This window comes from Poecilia formosa, unplaced genomic scaffold (genome assembly GCF_000485575.1).
Source record: "Poecilia formosa unplaced genomic scaffold, Poecilia_formosa-5.1.2 Scaffold107, whole genome shotgun sequence".
In the NCBI taxonomy this organism is placed as follows: domain Eukaryota; kingdom Metazoa; phylum Chordata; class Actinopteri; order Cyprinodontiformes; family Poeciliidae; genus Poecilia; species Poecilia formosa.
This window is the reverse complement of record NW_006800046.1, coordinates 362,227-380,487: the sequence shown is the minus strand read 5'-3', so window position 1 is coordinate 380,487 and position 18,261 is coordinate 362,227. Positions and strand designations below refer to the sequence as shown.

The following is an 18,261-nucleotide window of genomic DNA, read 5'->3' as shown; positions in this document are numbered from 1 at the left end:
GCTCCTGCTCTTTCTGACACATCGCCTTCAGCACGTCATCATAACAACACCTTTCCATTATGCTGTTTACAACAGTTCTATTGTAATATTGGACTGAGAAATAGTTTCCATGATGAGCTCATCAGAACCGCAGGTCAATTATATGTTTGCTAATTGCTGATGGCTAAGTCTGGAGGAGCTGAGTTGGGAAGGTGGGGAAGTTGGAGATTATTTAGCTTCATCTGTCCTGTCATCAGGTCTAACCAACTTGTTTGTTCATATTAAACAATAGCAGAGATGTGGACTAACAGTCGTCCTGTAATCCTTCTTTAAACCTCACACACCTCCATCCTGGATCTTTCTGCTGTGGTCTTTGTGATGCTGTTAGTTCCTCTGAGCACTGAGCAAAATTCATCCTGCCATATTAAACTACCACTGGTTTGCTGATTACATGGCATCTGAATCTGAGTATCAGAAGAAAACAGCACCGCACTCTTCACATTTTACTTAGTTTTGGTCTATGTCATAAAAGCCCAGTGAAATACATTGAGGTTTGTCACTGTAACATGTCAGAATGTGAAAAAGTTCAAAGGTCATGCACAGTTTTGCAAAACACTGAAGGTATGTTATCATACTGCTGAGATTCAAAGTTTTCCTGAGCGTCTTTAGAGCAGGTAGAGGAACAGGAACATTCACTACCAGAAAGTTTAACCCAGACTGGGACACGGCAATAACAGACACAAAGCTCTGTGGATGTAAAATCTGTGTTTCTTGTTGTACAACAGGAGGACTTTGGTGACAGAAGCCAAGGTTTTACTTCCTCTGCTGTGCTATGTTAGCACTCGGGAGGGGCCTATCGGTCCATGTAGGAAGGATTTACAGCCAGCATTAGCATGTTTACGAGATGCCACCGTCCCTCGTGCAGAAAAAGAACAAGGCTCAGTCTTTTCATTACCACTCGACGAGAGCGGGGGTCGCAATGCAGCACCGAGACACAGCCGGCCGGTATTGATGTTCTGCATCATCTCCGATGGTACCCATGCCTCCTCAAATATCCTTCTGCGTCTATATCAGCAAAGAAGTACCTCTGCATGCTGAGTCATTGCTCCAACAAACGAGTTTAGCCCACACCTTATCTAACTTTGCCTTATAACCTTGGAAAATACATGAACGGGAGACTTAATGAGGGGCTGCGATGTTAAGTCGAGAAGATTCGAACCACATCCTCAACCACAAGCGACTAAAACCAGGTGACGCAATGTTTCCCTTTGTCAGAGGTATCCACACACATATCAGCACACACGAGAAGCTTAGACTGGAGCAGCATGAGGTCCATCCCCAGAGCAGCGCTCGGCGGATGGTTGCCAGGATACCGTTGGCCTGGCAATGCCGTCTGCTCGCCGCAGCCGAGGACGGAGGGAGAAACGGTGTGAAGCTTGCACAAACGGTCGCTGTTTACTGCCTGTAATGTGTGTCTTTAAAATGAAACTGCACCTCGCTCGTGGCAATCACGAGGCCACGGCATGTCGAGTTTCAGATAGAGGAAATTAGAAAAGCATCTCATGGACTCTCTGTCATCTTACCCTCTTTTCCTCTTGGTGCTGCTCCTCTTCCTTGGCTTCTTCACCCCTAACTCTCTCTCCTCCTGTCTTACTTTCTCGTTGTGCCTTCTGAAAGATTCGCTGTGAGTAAATCCCCCAGTTCTTCCAGCTCAGAGTCCCCAGCGGCTCCGGTTTGCCACTCGCCGTCTCTCTGGAGACGGATGTAAACTCGTACTCGTGTCTCTCTTCCTCCCTCTGTTTGAGTGTGAAGTCCACTTCGCACTTCTCTTTTCGACGTCTATTTAAAGCCCTGTGGTTTTCTCTATTAGCTTCGACCCGGATGCTGCTCAGTTCTTCCTTTCGTTGTTCACACCTTATTCAGAGGGCGATGCTGTGCAGCGTTGAGGGTGTTGCCGCAGACCCGAGGCTCTGTTAATTTCTGCCTCTTTCTGACGCTTCTCTGTCGCCGCTCATGTTTCTGTTGCACTGAAAAGCTCATTTTCTCTTTTAGTTTCTGACACCAGAATGTGTTCCTCAAAAAATATTCCCTGCAGCTCTCCTTTCTGCCTCACTTCTCCATTTCACCACTGAGCAGCACTCTCCCGACTTCTTGGCCTTATTTTGTCACAGGACATCTCCGTCAGGGGGCCACTTGGTCTCGCTGGTGGCCCTTGGGTGCAAAGACGTCTAAGAAGGAGGCGGGAGGCAATAGGGGCCACGCATTGCATAATAGTCATTAGATCACTGACTGTTGGAGCATTGAGGCACAACATTCCTGGAATCGGGAAGTGCCATCACCGGCTTCTGGTCGCAGTAGTTTCTCATACATGCAAACAGACACAACCTCTAGATAGCCAGAGTGAAAGTGGAGGAAAGAATCCCTCTTACGCAACCAGGGAGCAAAGTGGAGGAACCAAGCCGAGGGGCCTCCTCGAGTCTCAATGAAGACACATCTCTGCGACCACATGGGCATGAAAAGCAGACCTGGTTCAGACCGGGAGCCAAGCAGCTGAGCTAAGCCTTCCTGGCTCCTTTCAGCTCCCGCTGAAAGAATCCTCCTGTTACAGCTCAGCAGCTGAGCAAAGACACAGCACTCACTCTCTTTGCCAAGTCCAACTTCTATTAACTCACCAATTCGAGCTTCCTCTGTACCCTCTGAGAGTCTTTCTGGAAACCACAAACTGCCCTCGAGTGACGGGACGCTCACCGGCCTGTGGGTCAAACCCGCTCAGCAGCTGCGCCGAGTGAGCCGGCTCTCCAAAAAATAATGTGTTTTTGCTCACTGTCTTTTGTTTCCCTACCTTCTTTGCTTGTGTTTATCCCACTGGAACACTTCACTGCATCAACCAGGGCTTCTCAGCTCCCCGCGCTGGTTACAGCATCAGCACCCGACACCTGGAGAAGACGGACAGAAAGGAAAGAGGATCATCATCAAACTCAACACAGCAAAATGGCTGGTGCTTGACCAAGCAGTAAGTGAAGAAAAATCTTTCTTTTCAGCTTTGTGGCTGAAAAACATCAATACATCATTTGGAAATGTGAACCACAAACAAAAATTCAACTTTAGCAAAAATATTGGAATGGACTGTTAAGGCCTGCAACGTGAGGCTAAAACATCCAGTCTTCTGGTGTTGTGGGCTTACACAAGAAGCCTTCTTAAAGGAGCAACATTAAAGCTATACAGCTCATAAATGTAAATGAGAAACATAAACTTGCTAACTCAGTTTCAAAGCTACTTGTTAAACCAATGCCTGGAAAGCTGAACGCACATGTCGCGCTTTCTTCTGTACTTTAAAGCTCATCAAATTAATCTCATTATTGTGCTTCTTACGCAGCCTGGACCACGTCTGACCCGCTGACTGGTGTAACTATTAACACCGCTGCTGCCGCCCTTGCATCATCGAATCTCATCAGGAGAGAGTGCAGACTGGAGGAAGGTGGCATATTTGCAGAGTGGTTGCTAGGGAAACACAGCCTCTCATTCTCATGGCAACACACACTCAGGCATGGCTCGGTGTTTTCAGTGCGGCGCCTCAGTTGGATAACGACGGTCCACACTGAGTTCACTGTTTCCTGTGTTTCCGGATTCATCCCGGAAATATTTTTGCTCTTGTGGAACTTCCACATCCAGTGATTTACTTGGGGAGCTTGACCAAAATTGACCCAGGTCAAAGGGTCAATGGCTGCTGATCGCCCCTGTGCATAGGTCAAATCCACACCTGTGGACATAATGGAGGGGAATATCATCTGTTAAGGGAGATTTATCTGTTCTATTGCTTTGTTAGGTGGAGGTATTTGAAGAAATATACAAAATCTCATTATCTTACAATATACTAAACCTGTCAGAGCTGTTGCCTTTTGTATTAAAGTATATCTAAATATGTGCAAGTTTCCAATTCTATCCTAAGCCCAGGGCTCTTATAGCGCTGATGGATTACTATTTTCAGTTCTCATAATTAGCTTAGCGCTTCCGTTCGCGGTTTGAGCTCCAAACCTTCTGTTTGCATTCTCAGCACTTTTTAAATTTAACCATGAGCTGTGCTTAATATCATCGCACTCCCGTTTCACACTCCAAGAGCAGAAAGGTGCAACTAGCTATCTGGAGCATATGGGTCAAACTCAAGGCCCGGGGGCCAAATCTGGCCCGTCATAGCTCTTAATGTGGCCCTCTAGAGTCCAAATAACAGCTGTGTGCTCAAATATTATTTTAACAAATCAAAGCAGTTTTGTACCTGTACACTGTCAGATTACATCAATCAGTTCCTTCTGTTTTGAATCAACAGATCCCCACATTTTCTCTTGAGTTTTCTGCAAAATAAGTCAAAAATGTTGGCTTTAAGTGATGTTAACTCCCACCTGCAGGGGGCAGTATGTCTCACTTCTACAACACTGCTGCCTCAGTCTTACTTTATGTCAAGTTATAGTCCGAGAACTATGTGGCGAGTAACAAAACAGTCACATTTACAGACAAGTGCGCAAATATTTCAAAATTCCCCACAAGCTTTTCTGAATTAGCCCAATAAAATATGTTAATCTGATTGGAAAAAACATGAAATCCCAAAGGAACTGACCAGTGTTACAAGATGTTCAACATTATTCAAATTTAAGCAATTCAGGTCTATTTAAGCAATTCAGATCTAATCGACAAACACAGCAGGAGGGAGAAGGAATGGACCGGTTTCTAAACTAGCCATTTCAAACTTTTGTTAATAATGCCATTTATGAGCCCCAACTACATGAGCTACTTCCTCAGACAAATTAGCTTGACTTGACTTGAAAGTAGAAGCCATATTGGGGACTTGGGAAAACAAGTGTACTGTTCAGTTTTGTCTTATTTCAAGTCTACAAAGAAATTTGACCTAGAAACTAAACTAGACCAAAAATACTTGGTAATATTTGGCATTTCTGCAGTGCATCACATCATTCAGTATACCGTACTGTTTGTTTGAGCAGCATATCAAAAATGAAAACAATCTGTGTGTTACAGCCGCAGTTCATAAGGTTAGTGTGTATTTCTGAAGTAGGCTAAAGCCAATCAGTCTGATCCCCGGAAGACTTTGATATTGACACTGCACTTATGAGTGTCATCATGAATCAGTGTCCCGTTAATCAAATATTAGCCTGCTCTGCCTTCTCCAGAGAGCAGACACCATCAGAAGGGTCTGGAGAGCTTTACCCGTCCAGCAGCAGCAGCAGCATATCAGGCTCATCGTCAAAAGGAGGAGTACGTTTCCAACGAAAAGCTCAGAAATGTTTGGATTAATCTCTGGGCTTTTTCTAGAAAAAAAAAAATAGAAATGTCCGAGTTTCAAAAAGCAAAAATTTGGTACAAAAAACTCAGAAATGCTAAGATGAAACTGTAGAAAAAACAAGGAAATTTCAGAGTTTCGAAAGTTGGAAAATTGGAGAAATCTCCAAGTGTTCTAGAAAATTTTGGGGATTAATATGAAAATTTCAGAGTTTTTTGGCAGAAATTTATTCCTTTTTTTGTCTCTTGTACGCTGTCGTAGCTTTCTCACAAACTCCTCACATAGAAAGTCTTGGTTGTACAACTTGCTGAAAAAGACGCTTCTTTGATCAGATAAAAAAAAAAGTCTGCGGGAAATGTTTTTTTAATCCGATCTGTCTGACTTTTTCGCTCTCTCCAGCCTTAAAGTCTCCTCTTTGATGCATTCTGCTTGATCCACCTTTCTTCTCACACACCTGTTTGACTTGTTCTTTTGATCCTGTGCCTTTGTCAGCATATCTAAAGATAGCGTTGAGAGCAGGAGGCTGTGGTTGTGTCTCCGAAGAGAGAAGAATCAGACGGCCTGTTCGGCCTCACGTAAACAGTGCAAGTCTAATTTTTAGATAACAGGACGATCAGGTTATTTAAGGACAGAAAGGAGAGAGAAAATGCAAAACAAACCCAGCATATGTGACAAAGAGCGAGTTTCTGGAATAAAGTGGGAGCTAACTTTGTCAAATGCACCTAGAACATCACTGCTAATGGATCCCTACAGCCAAATGGCCTCAGGCCAAAGATACACTTGATGCACTGAAAGGAAACTAAAAAGAAAAATCCTCAGGAAATGTTGGCGATGGCTGCCACTTATCCTGTAGCTCTGTGTGCCACCAAAATGCCTTTCCAATCTGATTTAGACCCAACGATAGACGCTTTCGTCTTTATAGCCTAAAAGGAATCTGGAACCTACAATTATGAGATTTGAGCTACAGAAATTTTACTTTTGGACAGTTGCTATGATACGTATCTGATTAGTATCTCAAAAGTTCAAGTGATACCTAAACTAGAAGCGAATGTTGTCATTCTCATCACTTTCTTTTTGTTGTTTTGTTTTCCATTACTAATTTTAAGGCATTTATTACTGCAGTATTTCTACGTTTTTATTCTGAAAATCCCAATTTGTAACCCAGTTGGTTTTGGGCCGATTAGGAATTTGAAACCCACTCTTGCAAAAAACAATATTGAAGACTTTTGGATTTGACCTTTTCCATAATCTGCTCTATTAAATATGGAGGCTTTTATTTTGAAGAGTACTCGTAAAAACCTAAACCTGGTACTCCAAATTGCTAACCCTGAGGAAAGGCAAATTAAAAATGACCTTTGTCGTACTTTCTTTAGCAATGTGGAACATCATTTTATTTTAAACTCATTTATGAAACATGAGGCGTTAAATTTGCAAGAATATTCATAATTATGAAAATACTGTGAGATATTTAAAAGCTACTCAAAGTACATCAACAAATAAAAGAGTGAGCCTCTCATTTTAGAAAGTATGAGGTTTATTAGAACAACTTTTATTTAGTTCTGTTGGTAACCTGGAACTTGCTTTTGCATTAATCGGACCTGTAAGCTTTTATTTTGAAGCAAGCCTAAACTTTCTTCTGAAAATCCAAAGCAGTAACTCTACATTTAGGTATTCCAAACCTTCTGCTATAACCATCACCAACATGATTATATTTGTACGCTTTGTTTTGAAAGGCGCCAATAAATGTAACTGTCTCTCATTAAGGAAAAGAGAATATCAGAGATGGAAACTAAAAACCGAAGCCTATGATGCTCCTGCACAACCCCTCCCCCTTTATTCTCCCTTCCTCTGTGCCACACACACACACACACACACGTGCACACGCACACGCACACACGTGCCCGGTCCAGAGCCATGTACGCATGGTGCGCCTCCTTAAAGGGCGTTTGCAAATGAGCATTGTGAGCCTGTGCTGTGAAGCTGACAAAGAAGAGCGGAGAGGATGCCTGGAGAGGCAGAGAGGGATATTATGGCATGTTTAAATGCAAAAACATTTTGATCTGTAGTCATTTTTCAATTAAACTACAAAAAAAAGCTAAATATATGGTAACCCTGCAGGCGCAGATCCCATCTTTAAATTGCTAACCCACATATTTGCAATTTTTGCTCATCAATTTTTGAGAAATTGTCTGTAAGGCAATTTTTGACAATTTTTGAGAAAATTAAGTTTATTACTTCCTAATCTTATTTTTTCCCCACCAAGACAGTATGTTTTATACTTAATGTAGCCATGAATATTAATATGAATACGGCGATAAGGCTTCTGGGCTTTTACAACAGTAGATAAGCAGAAGCATTTCAGACTTAATAGTATCTCCTATGTTTATTTAAGAAGTGGGATGTTGCTGCTCATTAGCGCCTGTCGAAGCAAGAACACACACCTGGCTCTTTCAGGGCTCTGATGATGCTGTATCTAGTCATTAAACACTGTTTCCCAGAAGCCCCGCTATCTGTAAACAAAGGCAGACGAGACGTACGTCTCCGCAGGCGAGCTGCTCTTTGTCCTTGGTTGGATGCTCACACGTTGTTTTCCTGCGGGTCGGGGGACGGCCGCATGCGTGACGGCTTTTACAGGCCGGGTCGCGTTAAATGGGGGGAAACAAAAGGACGTTTGAGTTGATTTGAAGGGACAAATTGTGTCTGATTTAACTCAGATTTAGGTCAAGTGTAATTTTACATTAATCATGGTTTGCGTATATGTGCATTAAGCTGGAAAGAGTTGTTTTTTTGATGATCAAGACAGTTTGATGGTTTTGTTATACATTTGTTATACAAATTTTTACATAAAATGTGTTTAATATTCATGAAAAAAATCCACATAATATACAAATATTAATTAGTACTGTTACAAAAATGTTGTGTTATGATTTGTTTGTATTTCATAAACAGTCTACGGCAAAATATATGTAAAGTAGTTGATTCTAAATGAATATTGTTCCGAATATTATTATTTTTCTCGCATTCTCCTCTTAAAGGTCAGATCTCTGATTGATGCTGTTTGTAGAAGAGATGGGTGACACTCATTTAGCTTCCAGGATTGTCTATTTTTCACGACCTGACCAGTCCTTCGTTGCCAATTACTTTTCCCCGTAAGCATCGGAAATGTGTGTCGACTTTCTTTCAGCCAGCTGACTGATTGTGTGCAGGTAAATGTACACAATGTGTGCAGGGGAAAACGTCAGTCATTTTCTCTGGATCTTAAAGTGCAGGAACAGCGCTGAACTTTTTTGTTTTGTACCAAAGTTTTATAAAATTACAGTTTTAAAACAGCAAAACCAACTTGGTTAAGTTTTATTCCTTTGTTTTTTAGTCAAAAATACAACAAGAACTCCCACTAAAGTCGGATGTCTGACTAAGAAAGTTGGACGTCAGTGAATAGCTTCAAAATCCAATATGGCTGCCCATATAAAACATTGTGATGTCATTCCCAGGTTTGATGGCAAATGAAAGGAGTAATAACTTCACTAAAAATCCACAGTGCAATGCCGGTGATTATCTTTTGATCCAAATATGTTGGATCCAAATATGTACGACTCAAAAGTCATCAGGAAGGAAGAATGGAACGAGGAAGTAACATTGTACCGGGTGCACAGGCAGCATTCTGTGGTGTGAAAAACACTGGCTGCTCCAACAAGGACAAAAAAGCCAAACCGCCATCATGAATGAACTAAAATCTAATCACAGGGAAAGAGAAGAGCGGACCCAATAAAGTGTGGAACTGGGTCCTATTGTGTTTAAATCCAAAGCCAGCGGCTCATGACCACAGAGGAGGAACGAATTGACCCCTGACCTCCTGTGCAACCGGCAGTCTATATTGAGCTCGGTGCACCGACGCCCGCTGGAGCGACTGGGCCCGTCCTTGACAGAGGCGATGCTCCATCACAGAGTGCTGCAGCGCATCTCACATGGCAGACGATGCAGCGCTACGCTCTTCCCCGCTCCGCTGGGAGGAGAAGAATAGCAGCAGCAGCACCTTCAAACGCCGGAAATTGGCTTCAACGCAAGGCAGAGCTGACGGGGCGGCGGGGCAGTGGGGGGTGGGATTGATGGAGCAGGAAGAGAGTGGACTAAAAATGGATGCGGTCAATCCCTGGTGTGAAAGCGTGAGATCTTGGCCGTTTTTCAGGTTTATTCCTGTCTAATGGGATATTTTCTATCCCTGTTGTGTGTGTGGCTTCTATTTTTGTTGTTGTTTTGATGACAAATAGCAGTGGGAGCTAACTAGATAAGAACCTATTGATTTGGGGGGGGAAGAAAAAAACATTAAAAAAAAACAGTGTTCGTATTGTCTCACAAGCTTGATCAAACATGAAATAAAACCGGGGCTGCCAGCGTCCTGGTGTGTCCATGGTATGGTAGGATCTGGCATGAACACAGGAGCAAACACAGAAACACTCCCTGTTGTTTTAACTTCATAGAGTTGAACCATTAAGGAAATGGGTTCCAAAGCCACTTTCTCATACACACACACGCACACACACACACACACACACACACACACACGCACACACACACACACACACTGACACTTACAGAGGTACTGATTTAAAAAAGCTGTAAGGAGAACTGATACCGCAGTACTATGCTACGCCTGTCATACTTTCTGTTCTGCCACTAATGAGCTTCCATAAGGTGACTGAAAACTTGTGCACGACTTACAATGATGAAAAGACTAAAACAGCTCACCTATGACATCAGATTTAATGACTCCAGGTAAAAGTCCATTTGACCAAACAAATATAGAACATGAATGCAGGGTTTCGGTTTCAGACTGCCGTAGTCTACTGTATAAAGACGAAAAATCTGGAAATCAGACAGCCTGTGTGGTTCTAAAATATGATTCTGCAAACCTGCGTCGGATGAGGAATAACGAGTATTTCTGCTATGATGCAATCTTGAGATATTTCAGCTGTTGCTTACTGAACTATAAACCCAATTTGCTGCACTATAAATAGAAAATGACTGCAGATTTTTGCCTTAGTCAAGCAAAAAAGAAGAAATCTAATCTGATCTCAGATTTTACATCAACAATTTAAGGGACTTGAGTCGTTAACCGGTTCTTCGCCAGTCAGATTTGTCTCCATTTGGAGAACTTCGCTGTTTTCTGGATCCACATCAGGAGTGGTACTGGCCTGACCCAGTCAGGTATTGGGCGCAAGAGGCTTGATTGGCAGCAGACTGCATTCGTTGCCTGGCACGTGGATTTATGTCAACAGCAAGATCTCAACTACCATTTTCAATTGACAAGACTGAAGTAATTTTGAGATGGCAAGCTGCAAATCGGTACCTCCATGGTCAAACCTTGAGGTCCGAACCTTTTCATCAATTGTGGTGGAAGAATGCACACAGGGTCAACTGGACGGGGCTGGTCACCAGGTTTGTTTTTAGCTCAGGAGGGATTCTGGCCCACCGGACCTTACAGAAATCCTTCAGGGTTCTTTGCTGCATCTCTGCAACCCAAAGTGTCAGATTCCTTCACAGATTTTCAGAAGCACAGAGGTCTTCTTCTTTAGCCCTTCTTTAGCCTTTTTGTTGTCTTGGTGACATGTTTTGGGTGATCCTTGGCGTTCTGACGGAGGAAAGAAAGCTCCTGTTCTCCTCCAGAGTTTGCAGTAGATGCTACCGTGCATTAGCCCCAAAGCATGATAGTTCCAGTCATATTCATCAGTCTTTCCCTTCCTCCAAATCAAATGGGTCAAGCTAACGTCAGTGACCTCAGTCTCATCTGATCACAGAATTTTTCCTCAAGAATGTAAGGAAGGTCCAAGATTTAAATTCAGCAGAGCACGCTGCGCTAAAAGGTTCTTGGTGACAGTAGTCAGTACTGCTTTCAAACCTGATTCCTCATATTTCTGTTGATCATCCTCACAAAGACCACATCCTGCATGGATCTTCAGACTGAGGGCCTCTGACTGTCATTTCACCTAGTTCCAAATAAGCACACTTAGCATGTAGCAGATTGCAGACCCCTCCAGCCTCTGACAGAGGTACGATCCTGGCCCTGCGGTTCTTTGGCCACTTTTGGGTCGTACACATTTTAGTGGTTAGATTGGGAAAGAACATGAATCTATGGACAGGTGTGTTTGGTAGCTGATAGATTTATATGTCAAATGACTGCTTATCCAGTCTTGTGCGTCAGATTTTCTACTGCAGTGTAGAGGAACAAGTATGTCTTTCGCTTGTAGACATGCAAATCAGTTTACAACGTTTATATAACAAATTCCTTGTGGATATTTATTTGATATTCTGTCTCTTCACATCAAAATGAGGCTGCCATGTAAGTTCAAATACTTGTTTCCCCCGCTGTAGACACAGAGATGATTTTTCCCTCTCACTCCCTGAAATATAGCAGCAGAACAATAAACGGTCCTCTCTCCTCCCACCCTCCTCACTTCAGCCTCCCACTTGGTCCCATCAGCTCCAGCTTCCCTAGACCTGGTGGCATCGATCTCAAATATGTCCAGAGGGTGAACATTCAGACTATCTGTTGGCGTTGGTAAACAGAGATTGATCTCATCGACAAGTTGCAGGCCACAACGCTGTCGGAAGTCTCGCAAGGGCAGATCTGAGGTAAACTGATTACTCTCAGAAATTTGTCCACTTCTGCTTTCATTCAATACTAAAGAGAAAGTTTTGTTGTTTAAGTTAAGTTTGGTTACAGGCTGGAATGGATCCACTTTAGCCTGTTCCATTCAGAGGTGAACACAATCATTTATCACATCTTGAAACTTTCAGTTCTCTCAGAATCAAGTAGGTTCAAAGATCTCTCTTAAATTCCTTCATTCCTTTATAACTTTTTCTCTTCAAACCAGAGAAAGTACGCAAATTATTTGGTCTGTTAAATCATTCTGGTTGTAAAGTATTAAAACATATGAAGTGGAGTTCTTCATTTTATTTGCATTGATCTTTATCCTTCCCTTCAACAACAAAAACGCTACTTCTACAAGATGGATTTTGCCAAACACTCATCGAAACATTTTTCATTGTTATCATTACCATTTCTGTATTGTAAACTCAAATGCAAATTAGTGAAATTTCCTGTTAAGAATATCCAATATGAAAATTTATTATCAGTTAATTGTCATTAAGTTCATGACGCACGCTTCATAAGTACATAAAGTACATAAAGTAAGTAAATTGAGCCACTTTTTCAGACCTCCAGGCCAGCAGGAGGCTCCCAAGACCACTTGACCTTTGATGCAGAGTAAAATAGCTTGTTCTGTTTGTATTGGGAAGTCAAACTTTATCTAATTACACATTGGAAATATAAAAAGATGGCCTCCTGCAGTTGTAAGTCTGGCGTTAAAAAGTCAACTTCTGGAACCAAAATGGCTTCCACACAAAGTTTCAATAAAGTATTTACTGGCACTTCTGGCAGTGGTATCTCGTAAAAGCAGCAGTGCACACAGTAGGCTACACTGTTCCTTTGATGTACACATTCAGAAAAATAATGTTATGGACCTGTAAGCCGTCATAGCAACTGAAGCATCTCTCTGGTTTTTCAACTTGCAAATATAGCTTTAATGTTAAAACTGGTGGTTGTAGTTTACGAAAACTGAACAAAGCTCCCGAGGTTTCAATAAATATGGGTCTGAATTTAATCTTAAGTTATTTCAGAAGTAAAATTTTAATTCAGGCCAACAGCTGGAGCTGCAAGAAAGCATCAGCCGCTTGAACATAAACGAAACAGGGCCGTGCAGAGAATAGTGACGGGAGCTAAAAGTGTCGCTGCAGCATCTCTTCCAGGATGTGCTTTACATTGCCTACAGGAACAGGACTCTGGACGTCGTCAGAGGCTCCTCACAGCCTTTCCATGAACTTTATGAACTGTTCCCATCTGACAAACAGTGCTGCAATATTTAAAGCAGAAACAACAGACTCCTACAAAGCCTCTTGACTCAAGCTGTTGAAATGACAAACAGCTGTTAAGATTTACGATTTTATTGTAAAGCGATGTTGTGTTTTGATGCATTATGTAATCTACTTTGACACTATCTCACAGAGAAATAATATCTCCTTCCGTCACGTACTATTATCTTTAAAATAAAATGAGAACAAACCGATTAAATTTTGTGTTAGAAAGCGGCTCAATGTTTTTTTTTTCTGTTTTATTTGTCTCGTGTAGAACAGAACAAACTACATGAGTTTCTTTATTGCAAGGATCTTTAAAAGGCTTTATCGTTTAATTTACACGCATGTATTAAATGCTGTATATATTGAGCAGATGACAGGACAGTGAGATTGATATTTCAAGTTCTCTTAAACGAGTAAATCCCTCTAAATACATTCCAACGATTATCAGCTCAGTCATAATAATGCCTTGGTGCTGGCTTCCTCTGGAGAGAAAATTTGTCATTAACAGACTTCTTACCAAGCATCAATTATTATTAAACTGAGATTAGCGTGTTTGTTTTCTTCCTCATTCAGCCTCTGAGCTACATGAATTAACCTGCTTCTGTCAGATTGACTCTGGAGTCGTTTCCAACTGAATCGATCACTTCACTATTAACCTTCATCCTGAAACCGAATGAACACATTTGTAAAGACGAGAGTGTTGTCTATAAAAGTTCGCACGTGAGTCGATGTTTCTTTCCAACCCCGTTACTTTAGCTGCATGTATTAAACATTTTACTGTCCTGTTCTGCGGCAAATTAAGTCTCCGGCTTTCTATTTGTGGTTCTTGCTGCGCTCCAGCCTGTGGCCCCTTTAACGGGATCATCACACTCTGAGGACGTAATCCCTAAATCCTGACAACACTGGATTAAAAACACACACTCACGCGCACACGATTACCAGGTGCAGGCGGATCACATTTCGGGTTCTGGTATTATTTCAGGCTCTGTAACTGATCTAGCTCGTGCGGAAAAGCCCCGAATGACAGATGTTTCCAACTGACATATGGACAGGGTGCCGTATTTCACTGAAGGAGTAGCACAAAACATGGAGCGTGCATCAAAAGGGGAAAAAAAATCTCTTCTTCTGCACTTTCCTTTATGCACTGATGAGAAAACAACAGTTTATCCCATAGTTTTAGTATGTTGGAGGAAATTTAACAACCAGTTTTGAAAGTTGGAAATAAAACGATCTATTAGCAGCTGTGTGGCCAGACATGTTTGATGTTTCAGACTTCTTGTATTTAAATGATTGGTAAAAGTGGAGGACTCAATAGATTTCAAGCATGAGTAGTCACAGCTGGATTTGGCAGCACATGTTTTCATCGACAGCCTCCACCGTGCCTCGCTTGGTAAACAGTCGAAATGATTTTGCATCATTTTACCTGATCTAGACAACACATCTGAAGACCTAACCTCAGACAGACCAATCCTCTGTTCCCTACAGCATGACGTGCACACAGGGGGGCCTTTCAAAAGTATTCATACTGCCTGCATTTTATTTTTCACATTTTACAGTGATACACAGATAAACGATGTGCATTTTGGAAAAGTGATAAGACTCCATTGCACATTCCCTGGTTTGTGAGTCTGATATTTTTATTTCTAATGACTGAGCAGTCTTCTTTTGTTCTCTTTGTTCTGGTCTATTCAGTTATCAATGTATTTTATTGGGATTGCTATGACTGACCAACACAATGAAGCACTATCGTGAATTGGAAGGAAAACTATTTAAGGCTTTCAACAAATTTTTACAAATAAAAATCTGAAACTTGTGGCATACTCCTTTTATTTTGATACAATTTTTTTTTTTTTTTAAACTATGCGCAACCATTTGAGTTCAGATGTAATCTAATTGTAATGGTTGGAGCTTAATACAGGTGAATCCTTGAAGAAAACCCGTTCACTGAAAATCCACCCACAGCTCACTGGTTTCCCTCAAGCTAATAAAAAGCAACACAGCAAACATGTGGAAGAGCTAGAAAACACGACACCTGGCCTATATGCCAATTAAGACGTACATACTGGAGCATGGTGGTGGGAGCATCATCCTGTGGGAAGTTGACAACAGACAGCACAACAACCCTAACCATACAACCAGAGACATGGTGAGCTGTCTAACCCTAACCCCTTGGAAAGTGAAAGTGACAAACAACCTTCTTCCAATCTGCCTGAGCTTGAGCCATTTTTCTGTGGTTTCCTTTCTAAAAGCAAGAAAACCATGTTTCATTCTCCTTCCACTTCACATTTATCAATGACTCTAGAGCTGGTCTCTCACTCAATGATTCTAACGAAATCCATACAAGTTAGTGATTGAAACCGGAGCTTCCTCCACTGTGACACACCAACCCCCATCCCCGTCTTCTGCTCTCTCAAACCTTTTCCTCCTGACTCATGGTAAGAAGGGCTAATCAGATGCCTCACTCACCCCATATGGATGCAGGAAGTGGGGCATTGTGGGCCGCACAAAACCAGCAATCCTCCGCGAAGACAGCAGGAGAGAATGATTGTGCATTCCCACATGCTGCTGATGCGATTTAGCAGCGGGCAATTAGACTTTATGAGGGGAAGAAAAGTGACACAGAGCACAGAGTTCATCAAGACCGATGCGAGCCGAGGATTACAGAAAGCGAGAATTAATTATATATTGGGGGGGCAATAACGGAGAGGTGAGAAGAGTAGGGGGGAATGGACTGGAGGAGAGAGAGGGAAAAAAAGGAGAGCGAAGGAGGAAGGGAGGAGAGGAGGGGAGGGCGTGAGACAAAAGAGTGACAGCGAAGAAAGGAGCGAGGAGGAAACGCAGACGGGCATGTTTCTATGGGCGCTCAGGACAGATTTGGGGTGAGGGAATCTTGCATCACTGCGGCGGGCCAATGGAAAGCCTTGGTTAAGATGTTCAAAGGGAGTGTCCTAGCAACAGCGGAGTAAATACCATAGCAGCAGCTGAGGGGGAATAAAAAAAAAACCTATAGGCAGTCACACATGATTCAAAGACTGGTGCGCTTTATTTAAAGATAGCTGTAGTGGTGTAGACACACATCAGTGAATATCAATGTATATATATAAAACCAGCATGTAGATTACCAGAGTTCCAGACACAGATCTGAAATCTGAACTTTCAATTACAAGCTGATTACTTCCTTTCCCTTTCCATCTATAAAATACTTTCATTACTTTTCTACATTTTTATGCTTATTGTCAACACACTTTAACTCATTAATTTAATATTATTATTATTATTACTATCATGATAGGTTATACTACTAATTGTATATACTATTCAATTTATCACGATACAAGGCATGTCACAGCTATATAAAGATTCTTCAGCACCTCTTCTTCCTCTTAGTTTGCTCTTCATCCTTCATCCGTAGCTTCTCTCGGCTCCTTCACACACAAAGACCTGCAGAGTCACAAGGCGGCTCGCGAGCTTTTTTCCACCCTCTCTTTACCTATTTCATTATTTTTTTTGTCTTTCCCACAATTGCCAGAACAAAACTCTTCTGGAAAGCCATCGCTCTCATTCATTTGTCTCCTCCATTCAGTTTTTTTCTCCCCCTGTCTCCAGCTCACCTCTCTCTTTCCCCCTCCTGTTTTCCCTTCTGGACGCTGTTCGGCGTTTGGCGTTGGGGCTATGTTGCTTTTAGCTAGGTTGTTTGCCGATCCAGCTAACTCTCGGTATGAAGCATGGGACGTGATGAAGCTGAAAAGGTGAGGGGTGGGCGGCTGACATGCCTGACCAATGTGTCTCATTTTTATGTGACATGTGCTGCGGTGGTTCTTGGTATGTCCTACGTTACTTGGGAGGAAAAATATCCACAGAAACTTCATGTTTGCCTTGTTGGTTTAATGTATAGACGTTTGCTAAGTGGGCAGATGTGTGTGAGTTTGTGACCACCCTGGCCCACCTGGGAAATGCAGTAAAAAAAAAAAAAAAAGATTGACTAGCACTGTGAGGTTTACATTCGATACCTATACTTCCATCTACCCACCATCCAAGCGGAAGCTATACCCAGCGTTCACCTGCCGCCTCCACCTCCCCCCCATCATGACCCGCATCTCTCAGCATCCTCTCCCTGATACTGATGCTGCAGGGTGGGACTATCCAGCTCCGCTCTTTCTACCAGCGCTGAGAAGTAAAGATGTTACAGCTTACCGGCTGGGCATGCAGGACGATATGCCTCTCAACTCCGATGCTCCTTCCTTCTTTCCGGGCCGAGACGGATGAAGGAGAGAAAAACAAAAGAGGAGGACGGAAACAAACAGACGTAAAGACGCCGGCAGCCGGGTGAAACAAGGAGAGAGAGAGAGAGAGAGAGAGAGAGAGAGAGAGAGAGAGAGAGAGAGAAACGGAAAGCAGGAGGAGGAAGAGGTGTCCGTGTTGCCGCCGTGCATGCACTCAGTGAGGCTGCTTTACGGTTGTGAGGCAGAAGGCTGTAGATTCACCTAAACATCGCGAGCACGCACTGCCTCACGCCACGCAGCCCTCCCTCTCCCGCTCTCTGTCTCCGCACTAAAGACGGCAGCTGCTGCTCTATGAGAAATAGAACACTGTGTCCCCCTCCCTCTACCCCTCTCCTCCTACCTCGCTCGCTCACAAAGACCCCCAACACACACACACACACACACATCTAGCGTGTCCTCACCCCCTCCCCTTTTGACTAACATCTCCCACTAGCCTGCTGGCAGTGAGACTCTGTGTGCCCTGACTTACATATATCTGTGTGCATATGCATTCAGGGTCGCATTGTGTTTGATATTGTTTCAGCGGCAGAGTGACTTTTTCTGTCCGCACAGTGTGAAAGTGAATCATGGCAGGGCAGGGATGTGCATCGGCATATTTTTTGCAAAGTGTGTGGGTGATTGTTGAGCATCATTTGCTACTGTGCTGTTAAGGGGAAGGAAATGTTATGGCTTTTTATGTTCTGTGGTTATCAGAGGTGTAGGTGTGTGTATTTACTTGTTAGACTGAACTCGGAAGAGTAACGGTGTGAAAAGAGAAACGGTACTTTACACAACTTTGCTCCTGATGCGCCTATG

At 42.7% G+C, this 18,261-nt stretch overlaps 1 protein-coding gene across 4 annotated transcripts in view; it reads right to left on the bottom strand.

The window, feature by feature from the left end:
• Positions 1-17,746, bottom strand: part of LOC103143294 (protein FAM49A-like) — a 36,992-nt gene extending 19,246 nt beyond the window's left edge. The window contains exons 1-2 of one of the 4 annotated variants that reach the window (XM_007559757.2): positions 17,378-17,746; positions 2,822-2,915 (exon numbers count right to left, since the gene is read on the bottom strand). The gene's annotated coding sequence lies outside the window, so the exon portion shown is untranslated. Of the gene's footprint in view, positions 1-1,562; positions 2,783-2,821; positions 2,916-17,377 lie in introns of those variants that run through there. The other 3 variants (XM_007559759.2, XM_007559758.2, XM_007559760.2) reach the window with 3 other exon arrangements.
• Between the last annotated feature and the right edge of the window lie 515 nt (positions 17,747-18,261).